This window comes from Phragmites australis, chromosome 12, assembly GCF_958298935.1.
Source record: "Phragmites australis chromosome 12, lpPhrAust1.1, whole genome shotgun sequence".
Lineage (NCBI taxonomy): Eukaryota > Viridiplantae > Streptophyta > Magnoliopsida > Poales > Poaceae > Phragmites > Phragmites australis.
In genome coordinates this window covers 11,459,910-11,483,246 of record NC_084932.1, presented here as the reverse complement: position 1 = coordinate 11,483,246, position 23,337 = coordinate 11,459,910, and positions in this window count along the sequence as shown.

Here is a 23,337-nt window from a genome sequence, read left to right as displayed (position 1 = left end):
CAAATCTAATATAAATGCAACTCACTTGTACTAATATTTTAGATAAAGATGCAAAATTACTGATTATAACTCAAAGCACAACAAATCTACCAAATAGATATTAAAGGAGAAGCATACAAGGAGATGCAAACCTTCAAAGACCTAGTACCGATACAAACTTCAAATCAACAAGATATTAGAAATCTTGAGCAGAGCCGTTGAAAATCGCTAGCACTATGCGGGTGGCACTATGGAGTCTCTGTTCGCCCGCACAGTGGCTGGCCAGCTCTTTAAACAGAGCTAAGTAATAGTTGACGGGTGACAATATTACCTGTCACTTATTACTTGTTATAAGTGACGGGTCATGTTATGACCCGTCACTTATGACTGGCCTAGGGAGACCCATCACCTATGCCAAGTTATAAGTAACGGGTCATTATATTACCTGTCACTTATGACTAGTGCAGAAAGACCCATCACGTATGACCAAGTCCTAAGTGACAAGTTTATTTATTACCCGTGACTTATGTTGTAGGTAATGGGTGATATTACAACCTGTCACCTATTATCTGTTATCTATGATGGGTAAATACCTGGTCCCGACCTAAAGCGACATAAGTGACGGGTCGTATAATGACCTGTCACCTATGTGTGCCTCCTTTACCCATTTTTCACGTAGTGTCCTAGCACCTCCCTCCGTGCACCTGGGTGCTTGGACGGGGCATATTTATGATAGGCAACTATGAGATTTGGTGGTGGCGCACTGCAGTTGGAGGAGAACTCAGTGTGCTCTCTATGGCAGAAGTGCTCGGCTGCGAGAGGAAACTGAGGGGGAGGGAGAGAGGGCAGAAAGGGGAGGCTGGGAGGGATAAAGCTAGTGCTGGCATAGGCACCGCCCTCAGCTGGCAACCGGCGATGGGCATGCATCACAAGCCCCCTGTGCAGACAAAGGGAAGAATAGGTCATCGGCTGACTTGTGGGAAAAATATCCTCTCTCTCTCTCTCTCAGATGTGTAGATGGATTGTTCATGTTTACTCAGTATGAAACCTAGCCTGTCATCAAGCATTACAAACTTATTGCAAAATTTTTCTCTCTCTCAAATTAAGAACCTAGGTGCTCCAAAACTCACCAAACTTATTCTGCAGCTACTATAATTCATAAAGATCCTATTTTAAAAGGATATACCTGAATAACAAATATAGAATTCAAATTAAAATTCCCTATATATGTCTACTTTTAGAAATTCTAGCAATTTTTAAGGCCTCTGATAAATTCCCAAAAATCTTGGAAAAATCACAAATATTCCTCTTATGTAGAGTACTAATTTCTAAAATTATTTCCAACCTTTAGTTATATGGTGAAAAAGTGAGTTGGTTTATAATGCTCTATTTAATTGTATTTTTATCATTTCATGAGATTTTCTCTTTTTAATTAATTTTGAATTCAAACCAATCAAAATTTGCAAAAATTCATCCAAATTCTTATGAATGCTTATGAAATGCAAGAAAATATGAATGTGCATTATTTGGGGTAGGACAACTAGGCACGAGTGCAAGGCAATGGTACATGGAAGAGTCAGCCATTGCATGTCACTGTTGATGTCACACTCCAAATTCATGCATATTCATGTTTGAATGCATTTCAAAATAATTCATTAGCATTTAAATGAATCTTGCGTAAGTTCGGATTGGTTTGAGTTCAAATTGAATTAAGAAGACACATTAAATTATAACATGCAATTAAATGTAGCTTTAAATATGAACTCCTGTTTTCACTATATGACCTAGGCCTGGTAATAATTTTATAAATTATAACACCACATGGGAATAATATTAGAGATTTTTTCCAGATTTTTAGAAATTTATTTGAGGCCTTCAAAATTTCTAGAAGTTACAAAAGTAGCCCTCTTTAGAGAATTTCAATTTGAATTCCACATGGGCTATTGTAGTGATACTTTTTGAAATGGATTCATCACGAATTATAGGTGTCGCCCAAAAAAAGTTCATGATTTTTTTAGGTCTCCAGCATCTCTGTTTGAACTATAAGAGAGGGAGCTCCAGTATTTTTTCCTATGTACTATGCATAGTGGGTCGCACCTGTCATTGGCATTTCTTCGCCCCGTTGATAGGACAGAGTGATGTCACCATGTGGCCGCTGCTGCCTGGGTGCCGCACACACCGGCCAATCCTTTCCATCAGGCTCTAGGGTCACCAAGCTCCTTATCCCCTCCCCCGCCTTCCTCACTCCCTCTGCTCCCTCCTCTAATATCCAGAGCACAATGTACCACAAACAGGAAGTAGCGCCGTTGACCAGCAAAGAAATCCGAAGCACCACCGGCTGAATCCAGAGAGGAGGGGCCGGATCCACGAAGACCAGGACCCCGTGTAGCATCTCCATCCGAGCCTCGACCAAATCCTGCTAGTTCCGTGTCAAGATTTGAGCTCACGTGGTCGTCTTCTCCAACACTGGCGAGTTATCTCCGCCCTCACCGACACACTGCCACTCCGCTAATCCTCTGCTCGAGTTGATCTGTGGTGAGCCTGACCTAGTTTCCCTCATCCCTTCCTGTGCACTTTTCCCTCATTGCCAGACGCCGATCCGAGTCTCTACTTGGCTGTACATACCCATCGTGCTCGTGCCCGCGTGTGCCCCATCTCATTTATGCGAATGCCACTTCTGCGCCCCGCCTAGCTTGACCCCACGCTGCAGTTGCTACTACCCTCCAGGCTTTACCCCATGCCCACGCCATACCATGATGAGAACATGGCTCCTTTGGATACGATCAATACCGCTAATAATCCTCAAATCTTACAAGGTCCAATTACAAGAGCATGTGCATGACAATTAGACCACTAGGTGAACTAATTCCTTGCTATTCATCATTCCTTGGATGGATTACTACTAAATTCTTGTGATGTTTTATTGCTTAGGGACATGGGAGAAGCACCACCAACTTACCCAGACGTCACCCCTAGAAAGCCAAGTCTACACGGACTCGAGGGTGAGCTCTAGTTGTGCTTGTGGTTCAGGTCGTGATCGTGGTCGAGTCCCAGGACAGCACGTGAGTAAAACGGGCATAACTCTCTCATACGAAGTCCGTTTTAGACAATCTTGGACATTCTGTAAAGCTTACGACAAAATCTTTGCCATGCATATGAGCTCAACCAAATATTCCTTATAGTTTAGTCAGAGTCAAAGAAATAAGGTGTTGCGCCACTGTATCGGACCCTGTTGGGTCTTGTAATCATGTCGGGGTCGGGGTCCAAGTTGCTTATGCCTCTTTCCATGGTTGCACAACCCTAGGTCGACCTCCTCATGTTCCTCCTATATGTACATAGTAGCCGTCAAAGTTTAGGCTCGGGTTTAGCTTATATTATTCTATTTTAGATAGTTTTGCCGTTTTTCGGTTTTTTGAACCCCAACTCGAGTACTTCATTAGTAATTAGTAATATTCAGATTGCATCTACTTGTTCTTGCTTGTGCTTTGGATTCACTTGCAGGAAAAGCCTTCTTGGCAAGGGTTCTTGACCTATTCTGTTCGGAGCCTTTGGATCATCAACGTCGAAGCTCCACCAATTGACTTATCATATTACCTTTCGGAAGATCAGGCAAATGCGCATCAAGTGGTTTCAGAACCTTGGTTACCCGTTAGGTAATCTCAGTTATCCTCTTTGTTTTGTCGTTTCCATTACTTAGCGTCCAGAAAATTGTCCCACAAAAATATTTAGCTCTTAGTTTTTCCGCTATCCAAACCACTTTGAGCCTGCGCAATTTTGCTTTCAGTATTCGCGTTGTTCAATTTGAGTCCATCGTCAGTGTCTTTGTTCCTGGTCAAGTCATCATGATCTAGTTTCTAGTGTCGAGTCTTGCTGTTTAGTCATCGTGTACCTCAGTCTGGCTTTATTTGCTATAGTAGAGATTGTGTATCTACTCGAGTTCGACCACTAGTCGAGTCGACCATTAACTCATGTTCGACCACTAGTCGAGTCGACCATCTACTCAGGTTCGACCACTAGTAGCTCCGACCACCTACTCGGGGTCCCGACCAGTCACTCCGACCACCCACTCGGGGTTCCAACCAGTCATTCCAACCAACAACTCGGGGTCCGACCAGGCACTCCGACCACCCACTCGGGGTCCCGACCAGGCACTCTGACCACCTAGTCGGAATCACTCACCTTCTCAGATCCGACCATCCTTTCGGGTTCGATCATCTAGTCGGATTCAACTATCCACTCGTTTTCACCTCCACAACCTAGTCGGAGTATATCTGTTTCTGGCTGCTTTCGGACGACCCCCATACACCTTTCATATCGAGCATTGTGCGACAAAGTTCGAGTAGCAATTCATAGTAGAAACAGAGGTTGCCAAAGTTTGAGTTTCATATATTTTTACTACCTTTATACCCCTGCTCTCCGAAAAAAGTTTGTGACCCACATATCTCACTGATCTTAGTAAAGGCAGTAGAAGATTTTTTGAGTTTGTGTCACATTCGCAAAAAAAAAAACAATGAAAAAATGAAAAAGCAAGCAAGAAGCAAAGAGTGCCAAAAAAGAAGCAAAGAGTGCAAAAAAAGGGGAGAGAATTCAAAAAAAAAATAGAGAATCAGTTTGCATTGCGAATTTTATTCCTTTGTGCTTGTGTCTATTATAGTTTTCGGCTTGCCTGAGCTAGTTCTAGGAACATGTTCGGGCCAGCAACTGTGAGGAGTACTATAGACTTTTATTCAGCTTTGCTAATCTAATTTCAATTATTATCATTCGTTGCTACTAAATATTGCCTGTCCAAGCTACACTTTCTCTCGATCAAAATGGTTTCTCCCCTTGCAACTACCTCACTCGCACCAATTAAGGTATCATGAACCAGGCACCGGTTGTGTCAACTGCGGTGATTGGTAATAACACTTGCAAGAGCGTGAGCGTGGTAAGACGCTTAAGAGTGTGTGACTACACCTCCACCACCTAGTAGTCGATAGGGATAATTTATCTTTCGTTGTTTTCTATCTTCGACCAACCATAGCAAGAGAAGCATCGGATGCGAAAGATTGTGTTTTAAGGGAAGAACTCACAATGTTGTTGGATGATAATCGATAAACTATAAATTATGACATTGAGAAGAAGTTTGTGGGAACCAATAACGCATTGGAACGACTCAATGGAAGTATTGCAATGCTCAATACACGCTTTGATCGATTGGTTAATCTGCCACTGAACAATGGTCGAGTGGATTCTCATGGTGCAACCTATGAACAAGAGGAGTCCATCATAGATGATGAAATTTTGAGACAAGAATGTGACGCCTTTGATGAACGACAAAGGAACCGATTGAACTTCAACCATCAAGGTATGAGAGGTAATAATTTTCAGCAACATAACCCTTGTATTAATGATGATCCATTTGCTAAGGTATTAATGATGATCCATTTGCTAAGGTTAAGTTTACTATACCATCTTTTGAGGGTGCTTATGATGCTAAAAGGTATTTAGATTGGGAGATGGCGGTAGAACAGAAGTTTAATGCTCATTTACTTCCTGAAGTGTACTGAGTTAGGTAAGCCACTAGTGAATTTAAAAATTTTGCAATCATCTGATGGAATAGGGTATGCATCGACGGATTAGCTCCTACTACTTGGAATGCTTTAAAGGTTGCTATGCATAACAAGTTTGTTCCACCCTCTTTTAAACATGATTTGCATAAGAAATTGCAGCGCTTAAGCCAAGGTGATAGATCCGTAGAAGAATATTACCAGTAGCTACAAATTAGTATGTTGCATTGTGATATTATTAAGGATGAAGAGATCGCAATGGCACACTTTTATGGAGGGTTAAGGCATGAAATTCAGGATATAGTTGATTATAAATAATACGATAGTGTTCCTAGATTGTTCCAACTTATATGTCTGGCAGAAAAAGAATTTTAGGGACGACAACAGAGGCCAAGGAGCAAGTTTGGAAGCACGACCACATCAAAATCAACACCGGAAAAAATCAAAATATCCCCACGTTTAGCTACACGGTCTGCTACCCCTTCTCGAGTACGGCACATTCAGTAGTACCTTCGACACCGTCACATGCTTCCGAGGTAAACAAATCTGTAAGTATGCAGGGTCCAGCTCAGAGCTCTTCTTTGGTTGCTTCTATAGGACGATCGATCGGGATTGTATGCCACCGATGCAAGGGAATGGGCCATATCATGAAGGATTGCCCAAGTCAACGAGCGTAGATTATAACAGAAGACGGTGAATATGTAAGTGCTAGTGATGTTGAGGATGAATATGCTCTTGCATCGAACCATGCAGGTGATGAGGATGGTCGTGAGACGAATATCGACCATGAGGAAGTGTTCGATGTCATTGCCACAGAGGATTATCAGATCTTCATTATGCACCGAGTGTTAAGCACTCAAATGGAGCAAGTGGAACAGTTACAATGCCACAATTTGTTTCAGATGTTCCTCATAGTCAAGGATTATCGTGTTCGAGTCATTATTGATGGAGGAACCTACAACAACTTGGTAAGTTCAGATATGATCAAGAAGCTTGCCTTACCAACAAGAAACCATCCTCACCCGTTTCATATTCAATGGTTCAACAACAGTGGTAAGTTGAAGGTAATACAAACAACTAGGGTGCATTTTTTTCTATTGGTTCATACCATGATTGTGTTGATTTCGATGTAGTTCCCATGATAGCATGCTCTCTTTTTGTTAGGACGACCATGAGAGTTTGATGCTGATGCAACACATCATTGTAGAAGTAATAAGTACATCCTTATGCATAAAGGAAAGAAAATAACTTTTCTACCTTTAACCTCTGCTGAAATTGTAAAATGTGAACAAGAGATAGTTAAAAATAAGAGAAAAGAAGTTGAGAATGAATCTGAAAATCAGCAAGTAGCGGAAACAGTTTTTCCACCCAAAAAAGAGAAAGCAACAACTTCTAAATCTGATGGAATTAGACTAAAAGGGTGTGTTATGCTTGGTACCAAATCTGACCATGCTGAAATTTGTGATAAAGAGCTGCCTTACTATGCTTTGATATGTAAAGATGCTTTAGTTTCACTCAAGAATATACCTAGCTCTTTGTCTCCTGCCGTTGCTAACCTTTTGCAGGAGTTTGTGGATGTATTTCCAGCTGAAGTACCCCTAGGATTACCACTCGAGGGATTGAACATCAAATTGGTTTGATTTCGGGAGCAACTTTGCCAAACCATGCAGCATATAGGACCAATCCAGAAGAGACTAAGGAAATTCAGTGACAAGTCCAAGACCTTTTGGACCGTGGGTATGTACAAGAAAGTTTTAGCCCTTGTGTTGTTCCTGTTCTTTTGGTTCCTAAGAAACACGGTAGTTGGTGTATGTATGTTGATTATAGAGCTATCAATAATATTACTATAAGATATCGTCACCCTATCCTTAGGATAGATAATATGCTTGATGAGTTGAGTGGTTCTATAATTTTCACTAAAATTGACTTGCAAAGTGGATACCACCAGATTAGAATGAAACTTGGAGATGAATAGAAGACTGCATTTAAAACTAAGTTTGGCTTGTATGAGTGGTTAGTAATACCTTTTGTGTTAACTAATGCACCTAGTACTTTAATGCGATTGATGAACAAAGTGTTACGTGCTTTCATTGAGAGATTTGTGGTGGTTTACTTTGATGACATCTTGATTTACAGCAAGACATATGAACTACATTTTGATCACTTACGTACTGTTTTTAACACTTTGAGAGATGCATGTTTATTTGGTAACTTGAAAAGTGCATATTTTGCATGAATCGAGTTTCTTTTCTTAGCTATGTTGTTACTCCATAGGGAATAGAAGTGGATGAAGCAAAAAATTGAAGTCATAAAGAGCTGGCTAACTCCTGAAACTGTTACTCAAGTGAGAAGCTTTCATGGTCTTACGGGTTTCTATCGGCGTCCGGGATTTCAGCACCATTGCTTGCTGCTCCATTAAATGAGTTGACAAAGAAAGGAGTAGTTTTCAAATGGGGACCTGCACAAGAACATGCATTCAAGTTGTTAAAAGAGAAGCTCACCCATGCTCCATTGCTCCAACTCCCTGATTTTGGTAAGACCTTTGAACTAGAATGTGATGCTAGTGAGATTGGAATTGGAGGTGTGCTAATTCAAGAAGGTAAACCTGTTGCTTATTTCAATGAGAAATTAAGTGGGCCAAGTTTGAATTATTCCACTTATGATAAAGAATTGTATGCTTTAGTTTGTGTGCTTGAAACTTGACAACATTATTGATGGCCCAAAGAATTTTGCGTTCCATACTTTTTCACATTGTTTTCAAGTTTGTGTTCCATAGGAATCAAACCCCTGACCTCCTCTCGTGCTTGGAGCCACCTTACCACCTCTGCTATCACATAGTTGTGATAGAAACAAGATATTTTATTCTTTTAACCTTTTTTGCCAAAGGTCATTAGTAACGCATCATAACCATGACCCATCACTAATGACTAATTATGTAAATTTCGTATTCTAGTGCTGCTGAGGTGAGAAAAAATAAGAGAAAAATAAAATAAAAATAAAAAATATTTGCAAATACCATCATTAGTGACTGGAATTGGTCATTAGTGACGGATTACAAGTTAACCCATCACTAATGACTGACCTAGAATGACATGTCACAACATGACCCGTCATTAATGATTGGCCTAGGATGACCTGCCAGTAATGACCTTATCATTAGTGATGGGTCACAACTTAACCCTTCACTAGTGACTAGCTTAGGATGACCCATCACTGATGACCTAGTCATTAGTGACGGGTCACAAATTGATCTGTCACTAATGACTGACCTAGGATGACCTGTCATTGATGACCTTCTCATTAGTGATGGGTCACAATTTGACCTGTCACTAATGAGTTGCCTAGGATGACCTGTCAGTGATGACCTAGTCATTAGTGACGGGTCACAACTTGACCAATCACTATTGTCATCAGTAACAGGTCATTTTACAACCCGTCCCGAATGACTACTCATTAGTGACGGGTCTATATCTAGTCCCGATTGGAAGACACATTAGTGATGCGTCCATATTGGACCCATCATTAATAGGACATTAATGATGTGTGTTGAGCAGCCATCACTAATGTGGTGTCCCCTTTGCTGGTTTCTTACGTAGTGGTGCCCTCCATCTTAGGAACGAGGTCGTCATGCAATCACACACATGGTCTCAGCCTCTCAGGAATCGGCACACTCACGCACGTAGTCATCAGTCAAGCCTCGAGGGTGCCTGGGCCATGAGTTGTGGCCGTGTCAATGCTAATCAAGTTGTGGTGATTTGGGCTTGAGCTGTTGTGAACTGCGGTCACCAAGCACCGACAAAACATGACACCATCTAAGTCTATGTGTGTTGCAAAGCAAACACAAACATTGGCTGCGGTAACATCAAGCATAAACTCATGGTATGGAGATGTTGATATGCCTTGGGAGCGCTGTTGAAAGAATACGTCAAGAGTGATGCTATAGTTTGATTTTAGATGAGATCTGAAAAAGGAGTAGGAGATTATCCACTAATTTCCTTTCTAATTTCTTTCATTATTTTATGAGTAAAACATGCCCCATATCTGTACTCGATAATAAGGCGTTGAGGCTAGAGGATGAGAGTGAATAGAAAAGGTGGGTAAATTATTTGAAGTTTAGGGGTTTCTATTAGATGGGAGGAGAGTAGAGGGAAGAGGTGACATGGGAATCAACTCGAGTTTTATGTAGTTGACATATAGAAAAAAATTGCACAAAATTTTGGGTGTACATATGTATACCCTTGTAATAGGCATGCCACTGTCTCCTCATGCCCCCCCCCCACCGCATTGCTCTATTCCATGCTAGCCAACTCCGGTCAGACCTTCCAGCTGAAATCCCCTCAAATGGATTCGTAAGCTCTCCCAATGCTTGTGCCGCTTTCCCTGGCCGTGCCGTCGCCCTAGCCACCGCTGACGAGCTTGCTCCGAGCCGCTGTCTAGCTGCCTTGTGCAGCCACAGACCAAGGTCAATTTTGATGTGACCAAACAAACTAGCCCCATGGTTATTCGGAGAGTGACATATGCATGGTTGAGGGTAATTCAGATGTTGTTGTTGTGGATTGTGAAGTGGAGAATCAAGACATGCATCTATGCATATTTCACCCTTACTTTGGATAATATGTTGTTTAATTTGATAGTTATCATCATATGTATGTAATGCATATTTAGCGAGTCGATGTCGGGGTTTGTGGGTAGATCCTATTTGTTGCATTGCCCTACCTTGAAATTGTTCATCCCATGATCCATTGTAACTCGGGTGATAACATGTAATTGTCAAATTTAAAATGAATACGATGTGCTTAGCAAGCTTAGGTCACTAATAGAAGTCGAGTGATAGTTTGTCCATCATTCACAAGCTTTAGGATCTACTTATGTCTCACTAAATCTAATCTTGAAGGGTTAATGAGTTTGTGAGAATGAAGCGAGATTTAGGCGGGTAATAGGGATGGATCAAGAATGGAGTCCTAATTGTCATAGGCTTCCCTAGGTCAATTAAGCATCGACTGTTGGTGTCGTCAGTTTAAGTACTTCTCATATTATGACATATCTGAATTGGGAAATGATGAGCTGATTATCTCATTGCATACTGATGATTGGCACATGACTCCATGGTGTGTGTGTTGGAAAGAGTATGTGTGTGTGTGATGAGATAGAGAAAAGATGGATCTAGTGTGTGAGCTATGGGGGCTATGCACTCGACACCATGGAGATAGGCCAATCGAGCGGGAATAGGTGAGAAAAAGGTTGTCACGGGCCGAGAGGATAGATTCGTGTCGTGTGGGTAAAGTTGTACCCCCTTGCAGGGTGTAAGACCAATTCAAATTACCACACTTTTGGTCATGAGCATACTCAATGTCAATTGGACATCAATCGTAGAGTTACCAGTACTTGGGTGATTATGATTGTATGTGGTATGTTGGGAGTTCGTTCTTGTATGTCTATGTTGGGATGATCACATTCTTATGTTGCATATGTTTATGGTTACCTTGTCATGATATAATAGCAATGGTAGATGAGTTATGTTAGATGCTCAAATGGTTATATTGTCAAATGCTTTCGGCGTAAAGTCAACATAACCTTGTGGCGTACTCCTTGCTACTCATTCCAATTGTATAATCCTAGGATTCAGGTTATTATATGTACCCATAGAGTAAGTCTTGAGAGTAACTTTGAACTCATGATGTCATCGTTGAGTTTTTACAACTGGGGATGAGTTAGTCTATGTCTATTTCGTGCCTGCTGATGTCGGTGACAGGCAAGAGTAGTTGTGTGCTACTTGCGTTGACTCGATGGTGCCTTATGGAAAATGGCACCATATCTTTTGCTGTTTTTAGGTGATATTATGCTGCGTAGTGACATCAACCTGCTAGGAATTGAACTTGATGTCTTTAGTTGATTTTAGCACTCATTTGATGTCATTTTGGAGTGCCTGAACTTGTTAATTGGCTCTCATTTTTTAATTTCAGCATGTAGTACTTGAAATTATTGAACTTATAATGATTCTAAATACTTGCAATATATTTAAATTACTCATTCTTTCTTTTGTCTTGTTGTGATGAAACTTGTAAAGTAATGTGTCCCGATCTTGAGCATAAAGCACATACTGGGACTACCGAGATTGTATTTGCATTAATCAATTGTGGCTGTAATTGTGGTTTTGAGATATGGGTTAGCACATGGCATGTTGAGAGATGGGCATGGGCTAGTTCTTATCTTATTGAACGATCACCCGATTTGATTAATTCAATTACAATTTAGACGGTTCTCACAGTTGAGAAAGCCCAAGATGCGCAAGATGTTCACCATAACATTTAATTTTGGATATCTCTTTATTTCATCACCATATAATATGTTGCAAAGTATAATCTAACTATTCCTTCTTTGAAGCAATCGATGCTTATTAGCTCTCCTGGAGGAGAAATGAGGAACTGAGGGCAAAAACATATGCCTCAAGGTGTGTCTCAAAATAAGAAGGGTAGATTTTCCAGCCAACCTCATAGTTCTGGAAGCCAATGGCATAGATGTTATTCTTGGAATGGACTAGTTAGCAAAGTTCGGTGGGATGATAGATTGTGCCTGAAAGCAGTTCAACTAACAATTGAAAAGGTACCAAAGTAGAGTTTGTGGCAACCACTCCATCAACTAGAGAGTGTGCACTCAATCAGTTGAAGGGTGTTCCCATGTAAGAAATCATCGTATCCAGACGTCTTCCCTAATGACTTGCTATCTATGTCGCCAGATTGAGATGTCGAGTTTATCATTAAGCTCATATCGGTAACAAACCCATATATCTGAACAGCCATATAGAATGCTTGCAAATGAATTAACAAAGCTCAAGAAGCAAATTCAAGAGTAGAGAAATAGGGCTTTGTACTCCCGAGTTCATCACCATGGGGAGCCCCAGTACTATTTGTGAAGAAGAAAGATGGCAGCCAATGAATGTGTGTTGATTATAGAGCTCTCAATTAGGTAACCATTAAGAACAAGTACCCGCTACCCAGGATTGAAGATATGTTTGATCAGTTAAAGGGAGCATGTGCTTTCTCTAAGATTTATCTTTAGTCAGGCTACCATCCGTTGAAGATTTGAGAGTCGAATATATCCAAGACAACTTTTGTACTTGATATGGCATTTATGAGTTTATAATTATGTCTTTTGGATTAACTAATGTTGTAGCTTACTTCATGTACCTCATGAACACTGTGTTTATGGAGTACTTGGATAAGTTCATGGTAGAATTTATCCATGATATTCTGGATTTCTCAAGAGATGAATAAGAACATGAAGAACATCTGAGGCTCATTCTAGATAAGCTTTGAGATCACCAGTTGTATCCCAAGTTTAGTAAATGTGAGTTCTTTTTTAAACAAGTTTTTTCATTGGCCATGTTATCTTAGCAAGAGGTGTAGCCATATATCCAAGCAAGGTTAGAGATGTATTGAATTGGAAGCCACCCTATAATGTTTAAGAAATACAGAGTTTCTTTGGAGTAGTAGGGTATTATTGCCAATTCATAGAAGGTTTTTCAAAGATAGCCAACTCACTCATGGAGTTATTACAAAAGGATAAGAAGTTTCAGTGGTCTGAAACTTGTCTGTCCAGTTTCGAGGAACTAAAGAAAAGATTTACTACAACCCCAATACTCATTTTGCTGGATGTTCATAAGAATTTTGATATCTATTGTGAAGCCTCATGGCAGGGTCTTAGATGTGTTCTTATGCAAGAAGGACAAATAATGGCTTATAGAATTGAGGAATCATGAGAAGAACCATCCGACTCATGATTGGAGCTAGCCGCAGTTGTTCATCCTATGAAGATTTGGAGAAACTATCTAATCGGCAATATGTGTGAAATCTATATAGATCACAAGAGCTTAAACATACTTCACCCAAACAGACCTTAACCTAAGGCAGCATAGATGGCTAGAATTGATCAAGGCATAATAGAAGGCCAATATAGTCACATATGCCTTGAGTCAAAAGGTTTACTACAACACTATCATGCTACAAGAAGTTCAACCAGCCATGTACGAGGAATTCCAGCAGCTTAACTTGGGATTTGTAATGAATAAAGGACTTGTAACCATAGAGAATGAGCCCACCCTAAGATGTCCGCAGAGAATAAATGGAAGACGATAAAATCAAAGAGACTAGGAAAAACATCAAGGAAGGCAAAGCCCCTAGATTTTCCAAAGATGATAAAGGCGCCATATGGTTTGAAAAACACATTGTGTATGGAACTAAAAATAGCTCAAGGATATAATTCTGAAAGAGGCCCACGAGTCAGCCTACTTCATCCATCTAGATAGTACCAAAATGTACCAAGATTTTAAAGAATGTTGCTGGTGATATGGCACGAATAGTGACAATGCAGAATATGTGTCATTGTGTGACACTTATCAAAGGGTAAAGGCGGAACATCAGAGATCTACTGGGCTACTTCTACCCTTGATGGTTCGTGAATGAAAATGGGAAGAGGTCAGTATGGATTTTATTGTTGGGTAACCCTGTACCCAATCTGGCTATGATTCAATATGAGTTGTAGTAGAACACTTGACTAAAGTTGCTGACTTCATCCCACTCAAAACCATGTATACAAACACAAAACTTGCATTGTATAAGGGCACTTGTAGATACCTTCCTGGTTTTTTATTTTTTTGCAAGGATGCCACTCAAATGATAGTTTTAATGGCAGTTTTCCAATAGCTTGCAATAACACCAGGAGTAGTGGTTTCTTTGTAATTGTTCCAATTGTATATGTCGCAAATTGTCTATCTTCATGGTGTACCCAAGAAGATCGTATCAGATCGTGGTATTCGGTTCACTTCACGTTTCTAATAGAAGCTTCATGAGTCAATGGATACTAAGTTAAATTTTAACTCAACTTATCACCCCCAAACCGATGGACAAACAGAAAGGATAAATAAAATCCTAGACGATATATTTGAAATACCGGCACAATTAGGATAAGAGTCTTTCATATGAAGAATTCTCTTATAACATCTATCGAGCTAGTTGTTGGCACAAAAATATGGATCCTCGCGCCAACACATGAGCACCTCGTGTGCAATCCATAGCACCACACGCAGGGTGTTCAGCAATGGAGATAACTATTACGCTTTTGCGGCAACGAACGACCGATTTACGAGCAAAATGGCAAAGGATAACTAACCCGACGAGGCGCACCTAGGAAGCCGAGTCTGGCACTATGGCAATGGATCTTTGTACACCCGGGAGGGACCCCTTCAGGGCACGGTTAGCCGACGGCTTGTCCTTGGTCGTCGAGATCAAGAACAAGTAGCAACAGGAGGAGGAAGAAAGAGGAATATGAGTACAAGAGCTAGGTAGAAAAATAGTAGATGCATGTTGGTATTAGATCGATTGTTGTATCTTTCAATCGGCCATGATCCTCTCATATTTAAAGGGCCACAGGTCTTAGTCCTAAAAGATCAGGAGTCCTAATTCAAACTGAACAAGACTTACAGATATTGTTTGACTATGCCTACCTGGTCTCCAAATTTTCTATAATAAACATATATTTCCTATTTGAACACGTAAAACACCCATATATCTACCCGAATACACTTTAATGTAGTTCGGCCTTCTTAGATTCGACCAACTCTTCCATCTGTCCGATCGTGATATTGTTCATCTGGTCACATCACTGCTCACCGGACCGTGGTACTGTTCATCTGGTCATTGTACTGTTCATCTGGTCACCCATTAAGCCAGTTGTCGCTGCAATGGCCACTATAAATGCCAAATCTTGTCATCAGCATATGCCCCCCCTATTTTTTGGTAAAGCTTGCGTACCAAAAAACGCTTTCATGTTTAATTATCATAAACAACTTATTTTCTATTTCCAGCCATCACTTAGTATCTATTTCGAGCCATCACTTAGGACAATGATAAATGATATGTCGGCTATGCATACTCTTAGGGCAATGATAAATAAACATCAACTATATATCTTATGTTCTCCTAATATTATTTTCTAATATGGCCGTAAGAGTCGATCCTATGTACCATGCCTTGGCAATGCCTAACTAAACTGTAAAGATTCATAAAACAGATTCCAAGGATCACACCAAAACCAAGGAGAATAATCAAACATACCTGGGCATAGTTTCCACGATGAGGAGATAGGTGGAACAGGTAATGAACACAGATGACGTGGCTACCAAAGGTTTTGATGATCATGTGCAAACATGTGATTTTGTGGTTGTTTCCTGGATTCCTTCGCTTCAAATTTTCCTCCGGTATAGTTCTAGCAATGGATGCTTGACCACTACCCTTCGTCTGAACTTGTGTACTACCTTTGGAACACACATCTTCTTCTTGTAACTAACTACATCAAGGCCATGCTTTCCATTAGTCACATCAATTGCCTTCTCACTTTTCTTGCTTTGAACCTGAACTGGAACACATGTATTCGGTTACATCATTTACCATTGAGCTGCTAGACCTTTTCTTTTTGCTAAGCCTGACATCAAGAATTATTCTTCTATGTGTTGCTTTTCCTTGTCGCATACTAATGCAAGAGCCCGAAATAGATGTGTTTTTGGCTTGATCACATGAAGCATGTGCATGTTTATCAATTACCGACATAGCTCTTTCAAATGAATTCACACTTATTAGCTCCATGGGTATAATAGTCAGCTTCATATCTCTTGAAGGCAAATCTGAACTCTTATCCTTGTTACCATCCCTTTTAACACGATAAACTTTTTTGATCACTTTTCACTTCCTTTGATCTCTGGACTAATTCCTTTGATGACTCAAAAGGCATCGGAGGTGGCATCCATGGACCATACCAGCCCCACGGCAAACAAGGAGCAAATACCATAGGAAGAGACCTCCACGTCATAGGCATTGGTGGCCCAAAAGGAGGATACGGCGCTACTGTGTGAAAACCTTCCCATCACCGATCTCGACCACCAAACTCATACTTTGTAGGTGCTCTCGGCTGCTTTCTCCCTCTCATATTTAGCCAGAAGTTGTTTGAATGTCACCTTCGGCTTTGCATTTGGTACAGCTCTAGTAGTTGATGCTTGAACCTTAACCTTAGCTTTAACATTTTGACTACATTTAGGGACCCAAACCATCTTCTTATTGTTGCCTATAATATTGCTAGCTTTACTAGTTCTATCATTATTAATATTGCTAACTATTGTGACCTTCTTGCCTTTTGTTGTATCAGCCTGTTTTGGCTGAATCAACACTTTCTTGTTATCACTACTAGACATACTTACAGGGAGAGATTGTTTATCTACTTTATGCCCCCTGTCTCTAGATGGTTTTCAACTTTAATCGACCTTCACTAATAGCCGATTGTACTTGCTGGCAAAACACATTGGAATCATTAGTAGTATGAGTAAATAAATTATGCCATTTGCATATGTACGCTGTCCTAATTCTTCACGTGAAGGTATAACATGTTGACCACGTAATCTAATATGTTTCTCTTGTAACAAACTATCAAAAATCTGGTCGCACATGTTAAAATCAAATGTATAGTTTTTCTTTCTTAGCCGATTCTTTTGCGGAGATGGTTTCAAAGCTAGACAACAAATGGTTCAGATTTAATATTAAGCCACTCGGCCACACATTTACTTGTATTCATCTTGTTCGATATCTTAGAGTTATCGTCTACTACATTAATATCGATCTCTTGAAAATTTAGCCTCAGCCTTGTGTCTCGAAATCCAAAATAATCACAAAACATATGCTCCATTTGTGACCAAGTGTAGACCGAGTTTAGAATAAGTAAAGTAATCTATATAAATATACTGCCTAGGAAAGATGATGATGGGAATAATCCTAACTTGAATGTATTACCATTATTGGCTTTCCTATATGACACAATAACTTTGCCCACGAATCCCCTGACGATTCTACTATCTTTACCCGTGAATTTTGCAACTTCTTGCACATAAAAACCCCGCAGGCATGGAACCGTATTACTATGATCCCTAATCAACTATTGGTATATAATAGTAATCGGCTTTTTGATATTCATACTTGAAACTAATTGTTTACTTACATTATCCTTTTTACCCAATCTTTCAGAATCATAAAGCATAGAGTCCATAATATCAGATTGGGAAGCAAATAACATAATTTCAGATTGTACCTCTTTTAGCAGGGCATCAATGGATGAAATCCCTTTTATGTTAATGACACCATGCTTTGTCTTCTGATAGCACCAAAGAAACTCCTTCCATTGTTCTTGCAATTCTGCTTCAATCGTGCTATTATCTTCTTCAAATAATTCATTAAGCGTAGATTTGTTGCCACTATTTACAACAGCTATGACCGAACCACCTTTATTTCGGTCTTGATCACCAATTGTTTTAGCAAGAAATTCAGATGGTAACACCATAGCTTCTTTTATCTCAAGCATAGTCGTCAATTCAACAGTAGCCTGCTTTTGTTCTTTACTTTCAATTACAACCAGCTTTTCTTTTTCTAAAACCGACTTTGACTTTACATTTGAATTATAGGAACTCACAATCTTCCACACTGAATCAATTATTTCTTTCCTACCTTTAGACCCCAAAATGTTTCACATATCCTATATGCTTCATCTCTATTCATGTCAGGTTGCCCCCCGATACTTTTAGACCCTATATGTTGCTCGGCTATGAGCCGAGTAGACACGGAATTAGCTTGTTCTTCTGGGCTACAAATATATGGCTTTAGGGTATCACAAGAATACGACATTGTGGGCTGCACATATGATATATCTTGTTGGGGAACACTAGAATAGTTTCCGGCATTGAATTACAAGAATACCAAAAATTTGGGGTAGTGTGGGAGATACAATATATGCTATAGTGTTTTATGGAGATACATGCATACTTGCTGAATTCTCATCTATTTAGCCATAATCATCAGTGGCATATGGAGCCGAATTATACGCATTTGGTGTTACATATGGTGCTGAAAAAGCATAGGGTGTAACCTCCATTCTAGTGACACATGGTGTAGTATATGGTGATTCAATATAATTGGCTAAATGATCAACATTACTGCAGCCATACATCTCATTCATCGGTATAGCTTGTTGTGTACGCATAAATGGTGAAACACTTGCCGATGAATCAAGAGATCCAATTTCTTGTGTACACTACTAAAATTATTAACATATGATGGCTCATAATTATTGGCCAAACCCATCATATTGATTCGGCCGTAATGATTATTCGTATGCTAGTTTGTGACACACTAGGTGATGCAAATATTGTTGATGAATTAGGAGATACAAATTCTTGCTGCATGCTACTAATATTATTAAAATTCGATGTACTGGCATTATTCAACATGGTAGTTTTGTATACCATTACCACCATATAATCCTTACACAATACTTTCATGACTATAGAACACAGGCATAGCAGCATTAACAGATCTATTAATGTACTTGCAAATTGTACCTTAGGCATGGCGTACATGGATGGCGTGATAAATTTGTTGGAGTTGATTTCGAGTCCATATTGCGCCATGGCTGAAGAAGTCGATTCCCCAGAGGAGTCACCAAAATGTGTTGGTGCAAAAATATGGATCCTCGTTCCAACACACGAGCACCTTGTGTGCAATTCGTAGCACCACGTGCAAGGGGTAAAGCAACAGAGATTACTATTGCGCTTTTGTGGCAACGAGCAACCGATTTATGAGCAAACCGGCAAAGGAAAACTAACCTGGTGAGCAGCATCTAGGAAGGCCAGTCTGGCACTAGGGCGATAGCTTGTCCTTGATCGTCGAGATCAAGAACGAGTAGCAGCAAGAGGAGGAAGAAGGAGGAACAAGACTACAAGAGCTTGGCAGAAAAATAGTAGATGCATGTTAGTATTTCATCGATTGTTGTATCTATCAATCGGCCATGACCCTCTCATATTTAAAGGGCAGCATTTCAAACCGAACAAGACTAACATATATGGTTCGGCTATGCCTACCTAATCTTCAAACTTTCTATAATAAACATATATTTCCTATTTGAATACGTAAAACTCCCATATATCTACCTGAATATGCTTTAATGTAGTTCGGCCTTCTTAGATTCGATAAACTCTTCTTTCTGTCCAGAGACCAATTGCATGAACAAACCGTGATCACTGGTCACCTAGTCATTGGTCATGACCACTGATCAGGTTCATTGGTCGGAAATCATTATTTACTGGTTTGAAATCACTGTGAAATTACTGTTCATTTGGTGACAGTACTGTTCACCTGGTCGCCCATTAAGCCAGTCATCGCTGCATTGGTCAGTGTAAATGCCAAATCTTGTCATCAGCACTAGTCTTAAGATGCCTCCATTTGAAGCTGTGTATAGCAGGAAGTGCAAAACTCCATTGTATTGAAATGAAACCGAAGAAGGTCAAGTATTTGGGCCAGAGGTTTTGCAGAATGTAAGAAAGCAAGTCCATCGGATCATGGAAAACCTAAGGACTGCACAATCAAGGTAGAAAAGCTACGCTAACAACAGGAGTAGAGAATTGACTATTCAAATCAGAGATCTAGTGTATCTTAAAGTGTCACCTATTAGAGAACTTAGAAGATTCAGAGTCAAGGGAAACATAACACACAGGTATATTAGACTATTCAAGGTGTTAGCGTAGAAAAGGAGAAGTGGCATATCAACTTGAGTTACCACCTCAACTCTCTAATGTACATGATGTCTTTCACATCTCTCAATTGAAAAAATGCTTACGAGTCCCAGAGAATAGTTTCCTATAGAGGAGTTAGATGTTTGAGAACATTATGCATACTTGGAGTACCCAATCAAGATTCTCGAAACAACTGAGGAGGTTACCAGAAGTAAAGTGATTTGCATGTGCAATGTGCAGTTGAGTCATCACTCTTTAGATGAAGGTATCTAGGAAAGCGAAGAAGATCTGAAGGCATAATTTCTCCAACTATTTGGATATCAGCATGAATCTCAAGGACGAGATTCATCCTAAGGGGTAGGTTTTGTAACATCCCATTTCTTTCTCTTTTCTTCTCTCTCTAACACGCACCCTTGGACCCACCCTTCAACTGTTTCTTCTCCCTCTACACCAATCCTCTTCCATAAATTGAGTCGGTGCCAATTCAAATCGAATTGTCAATGATTTTAGGTGTGTAATTAAGAATTAATCTCCAAGTTATCATCAAAAGGAAATCAGTAGCAACTAATTGTAGTAGGGTATCAATTGAGGATGGGAAAGAGGGAAACCGCTATGAAGTTTGCTGTGCGCCACCTGGAAAACCTAATCCACCATGGGCTTGCCTGCTGTCCCTATAAAAAGGCACTCCAACCCCTCATGTGCACCCCAGACCACACTAAGCTCCCACCATCGCTGAAGTGTGCCATCATAATCATGCCTTTGTGAACCATTCCGAAGTTCGCAAAGGTGTCAAACACGTATGCCATTGCCTCCGCGTTGTCTTCCATCGCTCGCCATCAAAGCCAAAACATCATAACCCCATATATGCCGTTCTCAGACCATGTGCCCCTGTTGAACCTGTCGCTGATGACTTCAAATCATCGAAGCTGAGCCATCCGCTATCCAATTCAATTCGCATGGTTAGGATTAGTTTGATTGTGTACCACTTCACGCGATACGATCTCAACTGTCAGATCTTCAAGCGACGGCCTAGATGTAGTTACCATTATTCAATTTTACTAGGCACATCAGCACGCCATGCAAGCACCTTTGTCACCTAGTCAGCACAGACATCAGCATTGCATAATAAACCACCTTTTCCTTTAGAAAATAATTCAAGAAAATCCATGAATTTGAAAATAAGGTTTTTCTTATTAGGAAAATTTTGGTAAAATATTTAATAATCCTATTAATTCCTTATATATGTTTTCCCTTAATTAAATTAATAGTTTAATATATTTAAGTATTTTCAATTACTTTTTAATGATAAATAATGTTAATAAATATAAAAATAAATGTTTTCTTGATAGAAATAATTTTAGAAAATGTGTAATAATGTTTTAATATTATAATTAAGTTTTACATTGTAAAATAATTTATTATCATCTATTCTAATCTTTATAATTATTTTTTTAATTCCTAAAATGAAAATAAATTCTATAAAATTCATGTTAATCTTTTTAATTACTTTGATGTTATAATTTAATTGTATTAAATTTAATTATTTTTTACACAAAGAAATTCAAATAAAAATAATCTTTTTCTTTTTTGAGTTGTTTATATATTCAAATAGCCATATCTTTCCTGTTTTAGCTTTGATTTGGGCAATTCTTGTGCCCAAATTTTTGTAAAATCATAACCAACTAATCATAGAATTTAAAGATTGATTTATCATTGTTTGGTGTATTGTTTTTAGTATTTTTTTTTCTCTCCACATGTAGCCGAGTTCGTCCAAAAGCCGTTCGAGAACTTCCAAGAACGAGAGCTTGAGGACCCCGTGCAGCAATTTGGAGATGGCAAGTGTCATTTAACATATTGCACCTATTTGTGAAAAGTGTTTTTTTTATAAAACGCATGATTGTTGAATATGTTGTCCTATTGTTGGAAGAAGAAAATGTCTTTCACAAACAAGCACGGTGAGAGTACATTTACACAAATGGCTCAATCTTGGAGAAGAAGTGGAGAGGAAGGAACACCTTGTGTATTGATCGTTAAAGGATTTTTTGTGTGTCCTCTGGTCTGGTGGCCAGGGGTCTGTATTTATAGTGCCATTTGGGTATAAATGTAAAATTATGCCCCAACAAAAATAACGGTACAAGTTACCGCCATACTATAGGGCCCGCGACCAGTAAAACTTACACAACCCGAGCCTAGGCAAAAATACTTTTACCCATACCTAGAAGATATTATCTATTATGGTAGATACAGTGGTGCAAGCAATAGTAACGGTGTGATGCTGAGTTGGTCATCAATTATGGCATGGTGCCGCACTGTGCTGGGTGTCAGGATAGCCTCCACTTGCACTGGCTTTAACTGCCAGTCACTTCATGTCAGATGACTGCAGGAGTGTCCGTTCTTTGTTGATATTTCCTCTGGAGGCAAACAGCCTCCCCTACCTGGAGAAGGTGTAGTATGATGAGCCCTTACAGCCTTCGGAGGTTGTAATCTTGGTGGGGAGCCTAGAGCCTTAGAGATCCATAGTGGCACCAGCCGATGACTTCTTGGTAATGCCTGTGGGCTGGGGTATTTCCCCAACAGTACCCCCTCATCTGTTGACCCCGATGTTTAGAGGGGTGAGTAGATCTATTTAACGAATTAGCTCTAGACTAGCTTCATAGTCAAGATCTCCTAAGAAACCCCTCACCATCGGGGAGTCTCTCTGTAGTGACCATGAGTGATGGTTGCGAGGCTTTGACAGAGACAATGTTGTCCGAAGAGGATTACTTGGTTTCCTCTGGGCTCCGAAGCCTTTGTGGAGGCCAGAGATGTGGCTGTCTTTGGAGCCGGAGGCCATCGAGGTTGTGACGGAGGCGCGCACTCTGGAGGACATGTGGGGGCCAGAGTGAGTCCTTCAGCCCCCCTAATGGTGAGTCCTTTGCCACTTGAATCATCGGAGTGAAGATTATGTGTGGAAGCAAGGTATTCTACTCATTTTGTTTGCCTAAGTATTTATGGACGTGAAGTCACAGTGGTGCAGCTGACAGATAAAGTGTAGGTTCATCGAGATTTCACGCCCGCAGGCCTTGCATGATATGAAAGGAGGCCCGAACCATAAATGCGATGATACGTGTGCGCAAAAAACTAGAGTGTCTATAATCGTAGGTTGTTGCCACGCATACGGGGATCGACTAGAATGTAGCCACAAGCCCTCAAGGGAGTAATGGGAAGTGC